The following is a 6000-nucleotide window of genomic DNA, read 5'->3' as shown; positions in this document are numbered from 1 at the left end:
CAAATTCAGTAGGGTAGCCGGATACAAAGTCAACACAAAAATCAATAGCCTTCCTGTACATGAATAACAAAACTCACTGAGAGAGAAATTAGGGGAACAATACCTTTCACAATAGCATCCAAAAATGAAATACTTAGGAATCAATCTAACAAAGGAAGTAAAAGACCTTTACATGGAAAACTACAGTACTCTGAAAATGGAGATTGAAGAGGATACCTGAAAATGGAAAGATGTCCCTTGTAGTGAAAATGGCCATACTTCCAAAGTTGTTTTACAGATTTAATGCAATCTGGATCAAAATACCAATAGCATATCTCACAGAATTAGAGAAAACAATCCTAAAATTCATTTGGAACCAGAAGAGACCTAGAATAGCAAAAGCAATTCTGGGCAACAAAGGCAAGGCAGGGGACATCACAAACCCTGACTTGAAATTATACTGCAAAGCTGCTGTGTTAAAAAGAGCATGGAGGGCCAGGGATTTAGCTCAGTGGTTCTAGCGCCTGCCTTGCAAGTGCAAGGTCCCGAGTTCAATCCCCCGTACCAAAAAAAGAAAAAAGAGCATGGAGAAGCTGGGGATGTAGCTCAGTGGTGCAGCACCTGCCTGGCAAGTACAAGGTCCTGAGTTTGGTTCCTGGTACTGAAAAAAAAGGCATGGAACTGGCAAAAATCCAGACAGGAGATCAATGGAACTGAGTAGAAGATAAAGAAACATCTCCAAACACACTCAGCCACCTTATCTTTGGCAAAGGAGCCAAACACCTTCACTGGAAGACAGACAGCCTCTTTAATAAATGATGCTGGAAAAACTGGCTTTCCACAGGCCAAAGATTAAAACTAGACTCATGTCTTTCATCATGCACTAACCTAAAATCTAAATAGATCAAAGATCTAAATATTAAAACAGAAACACTTAATCTGCTGGAAGAAAGAATAGGCAGAAGTCTTGAAGACATTGGTGTAGGCAAAGATTTTATGAACAAAACCCCAAATGCACAGGAAATATCACAAAGAATCAACAACTGGGATCTCATCCTATTAGAAAGCTTTTGCACAGCAAAAGAAACCACCAACAGAGCAAAGAGACAACCCACAGAGTGGGAAAAAAATTTTTCCATCTGTTCCTCAGACAAAGCACTAATATCTAGAATATATAAAAAACTAAAAAAAAAATCAGACCCCCCAAAATTTAAAGACCAAATCAAAAAATGGGCATCTGAAATGAACAGACACTTCTCAGATGAAAAAGTAGAAATGGCAAATAGATATATGCAAAATATGTTCAACATCACTGGTCATTTGAGAGATGCAAATTAAAACACTGTGATTCCTCACTTCAGAAAGAATGGCTGTCACCATGAAAACAATGAATAGCAAATGCTGGAGGGGATGTGGGGGAAAAGGAACCCTTCTCCATTGTTGGTGGGAGTGCAGACTGGTGCAACCACTGTGGAAATCAGTGCAGAGATTTCTCAAAAAACTAAAACTAGATGTTTCACTTGACCCAGCTCACCTTTGTATCTGGTCAAAAAAATTAAAAACATCATACCACAGCGATATATGCACACCCATGTTTATAGTGGCACAGTTTGTAATAGTTAAATCTTGGAAACAGCCCAAATGCTCATTAACCAATGAATGGATAAAGAAGATGTGGGTTTTTTTTTATACAATGAAGTACTACTCTGCCATAAAGAAGGATGAGCTTGAGACATTTCTAGCTAAATAGATGCATCTTGAGACCACTCTCTTATGTGTGATAAATTGGACACACATGTTTAAATACTGCATTGTTTCTCTGGTGAGAAACCAAAAATGTAGATAAGGATCAAAATGTATTATAGATATTGGGAAATGGGAAGAAAATGTTCAACTAAGAAGGAGAACAAGGGATATGGGCAGGAGAAAGGAAACAAGGGACAAGGAAAAAAAATAGAAGGAAAAAATGGAAACAAAGCTCTTGTAAGTAAGGAGGGGAAGAGGGATCGAGATGCGGAAATGGGAAAAAAAGAAGCAGGATATCTCATGTACAGGTACAAATTCCCCATGATGAATATTATTATTATTATGTATATCTAAAATGTGTCAAGAAAGGCTTTGGTTAAAAAACAAACAAAACAAAACAAAACAAACAAAACAAAAGTAGTGGCACACACCTGTAATCCCAGGACTCAGGAGGCTGAGGCAGGTGGATCTCTGTGAGTTCAAGGCCAGCCTGGACTACATAGTGATACCCTGTCTCAAAAAAAAAAAAAAAGGCCCGAGAATGCACCTCAGCAGTACAGTACTGCCTGGCAAGCTTGAGGCCCTGAGTTTGATTCCTGGTACCAAAAGAACAGAACCAGCCTGCCCAACATGGTCCCAGTTTTATTATACAAATATGAAGTATGTGCATCTTCATTCATTCATTCCACAAACCCCAGGCTGGCAGGCGTCCGAGTCCAAGTCTCACTCCACCTTGCAGCCACAGGGGTTGGAGTCTGGACGCTTGGGCTGGCCCTTGAGATGCCAAGGAGTGGGGATGAAGCTGTGGTCTGGAGACAGCAGGGAGCCTGGGGCCGAGCAGGCACTGCTGACTTCCTGAAGGAAGCGGTACTGAGCTGGACACTGAGGAGGGCAGCTGGGCAGCAGGGTAGGGAAACCCTGGGCACCCAAGAGTTCGGCCACATGGGGGCAGTGAGTGCCCGGCCCTGGTCAGGGCCAAATGGGTGACGGACTAGGGTGGATAGGGCTCTGGGGGCCACAGGAATGGGAGCCACACCCTGGCCCAAGAGAATAACGGGGTGGTCAGGGAGGCCCCCAGGAGGCATGGGTGGGGCTGAGGCCTGCAGGAAGAGCATTGGGAGCCGCTGGGGTGGGTGCACCCCTCGTGTCTACAGGAGGGAGAGGGACCCAGATGAAGGTCACTGGACCAAGCCGGGTGTGCTGGCGCAGGCCCGTGATCCCAGCACCCTGGGAGGCTGAGGCAGGACGATCCCAAGTTTGAGCCCAGCCTGGACAACACCAGCCTGGGCAACTTAACAATTTAGTGAGAACTTGTTGAAAGGAGAAATTGGGGTGAGGCTCAACCGGAAAGCCCTGGGTTCAATCTGCAGTACAGCAAAACAACAAAATGAAACAACAGTCACTCCGTTGGGAATGAGGATCTAGCTTCTTTGGGGGCTCCTGTTGGCATGTACTCTCTGAGGCTCCCAGAACCAGCCCCTCAGCACTGTTCTTACGGCCCCCATCTCCTGCCAGCCAGCAGAAGAAATGCTGGGCCAGTCAGCAGGAGCCGGACATGGGCCACAGCACCCCCTAAGGGCCAAGGAGAGTGAGGACTCATGTCCTCAGACATCTGGTCCACCGGATGCTCAGGGCTGGTCAGAGCCACACCACAAAGGTAGAGCCAAGGAGCCAGGGCTGAGCCTGCAGAGGTCATCAGGCCCTTCACGCTGGCCTGGACCTTAAGTGAGCTCCTTAGGGTTCCCTTCACAGGTGAGCACAGGGCCACTGCCTAGCCCCGCCGTTTGCCATGGAGGTGGCCCGGGACCGACGCTGTCTCCTCACACAGATGAGATCATGCTCCCGAGTGTCTCAGAGGTTCAGCAAAACACATGGAGAACACCTGAGGACATTGGAAGGAGCAGGGATGGGAGCTTAGTCCCAAGGGGGCCAGGCCGGGCACTGCAGGGGCTTCGGGAGTCTCCTGGTGGGGTGAGATGCACACCACACCCACTAGGAGCATGGAGGGAACTTGGCAGCTGCTGTGCCAATGATGCCGAGTGATTAGAGTCCCGGGGACCTCAGGGTACTGGCACGTTTCCATACCCTGCTTCGCTCACTGCCGCTGTCTGTGTAACTGGTTAAAAAGGGCTTGCTGTGGGGCTGGGACAGCAGGGCTTAGAGGCTTTTGAGCAAGCTAAGATGCTTGTGGGGCAGGCTGAACAGCAGTGTGCCCAGGCCCCATGCCCATCTGTCCCAGAGGTGCAGGAGCCCTGGGAGCCACCGCTGGGAACTTCGGAAGAAGCAGCCTGAACAGACAGTTGCTGCAGAGCGCTGGTCCTGATCAGGGAAAGGGCCGGAAGTCTGGTGCAGGCCCCGTGCAAGCCCAAAGGAGCTGGACTCCACCTCTAGGCCTGCTTCTGCGTCTGTAAGAACGGCAGAGCCAACGCCTCTGTGGGGTGGTGCAGCACCAGGCTGTGCAGATGCGACACGCACACTTGCAGCATGTAGAGTGCAGATGCTAGCTCCATGACAAATGCCACAGAGGCTGCACTGGGGCCAGTGCCTCTCCAAGCTCCCAAGCCACCCCAGCGATTGAAGCCAGGGCCGAGGCAGGTAAGATTCGGGAGGGGACACGCCCATCCCTGAGGATGCTTGGGACACCTGTGGCCCTGGTCTGGTGCAGAGTGGGAGTGGGTGGCAGTGTGGATGGTGGTGACTCATGGGAAGTGGCCCCTACTACCTGCAAGGACAGCTGGGTGGCCTGAGGGCACAGGTCTGGTGGTGGCACAGTGGAAAAGGGACTGGCAGGTGCCGGCTGGCCAGGTGTGTTGGGCGTCCAGGTGTGTGAGGCTGCTCCCAACCAGGGCCTGGAGGAGGACTGGGCAGGTGCAGCAGCCATCGTGCCAGGGACGAGACTGGCAGGTGGACGATGCCCAGCCCGTGGGTGTGAGCCAGGGCTGTGAACACACACTCCCTGGTGCGGACTCAGCTTGGCGTTGTGTGTGGTGCCACAGAATCGATGGTGACAGGGACACTCAGTTCACCAAGGCTGACAAGCATCAGGCTGAGGACAATCAAGTGCAAGGCACTGTCACCTGCTTTACCACCCTGCAGGAGCCGGCTCCATTGAAAAGAAGAAAGGCTTATTTGTTTATTTACTTATTTTTGAGACAAGGTCTTGCTATGCAGCCCAGGCTGTCCTCGAACTTGTATTGATCCTCCCGCCTCAGCCTCCCGAATGCTGGTAATAGAAGGGTGCACCACTGTGCCCAGCAAAAGGGCACTTAACTGTTAAAGGCAGGTGGAAGCAGAAATCACAAACATCTGTGGACTGCCCACTAGAAGATCTTGATTTGTTGTAGTATGTTATTGATCCAAAGAACAGTCTGAAGAAGTACAACTTGGTTTCAGTTTCAAATCACTGTGGCAGGCCGGACAGAGGCCACCACACTGCTTACTGTAAAAACGCAGCAAGACAGCGGTGGTTTAAATTTGATGACCATGGAGTTTCTGTTTCTTCTGTGAAGTCATCAGCCTCCTATATTCTCTTTTATACTTCACTGGGACCATGAGCCACTGATGTAGGATAAGGAGACGTAGGTGATGAGCTAGCTCGTGTCTGAAAAGCTCAGCCACACAACTCCTGAGCTACTTATGAGACAATAGGAAGCCAGGCGGACCATGTAGAGGATTCTAGGCCCCGGAGCTATGCCTATCATTCAGGCCAGTGCTATTACCAGAACTGACAAGAAACATTATCACATTACCAAGTATCGTGGTAAGCGTGGTAAGCATCCCTTACAGGGACCAGTTATTTTAAAACAACTTTAGTCTGCTACAAAGATAAAATCATTAGCAAAGCATTATTATACTACTGGTTGAAGAACTGCTGTAACCTTAACCTTCATTTTCCTATTCACTGTTAAGGCCTTATCACGTTTTTTTTTTTTTTTTCCTTTGGTACCGGGGATCGAACTCGGGTCCTTGCGCTTGCGAGACAGGTGGCAGAACCACTGAGCTAAATCCCCAAACCCCCTTCTCATATTTCTAACCCCAGCTTGATCTTCGAAGAAAAAGAAAAAAAAAAAAAAAGCAGCAGTCAAAAGGCTTACATCGAAGGCGCCCCCTGTGGGTGGAAGCAGTACTTGCATAAACCCAAAGGCTGTTGAATGAAAATCCCCCCCATGGGGCTGGGCTCCTTCCTGGGTAGCTGGCCAGGGAGGCCTGGAGAGCCGCACCTTGCAGGCTGTCGCCACTGCAGCTGGTTGCTCACCTGGACCTGCCGGTAAAGCC

Source organism: Heterocephalus glaber, unplaced genomic scaffold, assembly GCF_053883595.1.
Source record: "Heterocephalus glaber isolate CG9 unplaced genomic scaffold, H.glaber_assembly_v1.0 deba00001447, whole genome shotgun sequence".
In the NCBI taxonomy this organism is placed as follows: Eukaryota; Metazoa; Chordata; class Mammalia; order Rodentia; family Bathyergidae; genus Heterocephalus; species Heterocephalus glaber.
This window is presented reverse-complemented; position numbering follows the sequence as displayed.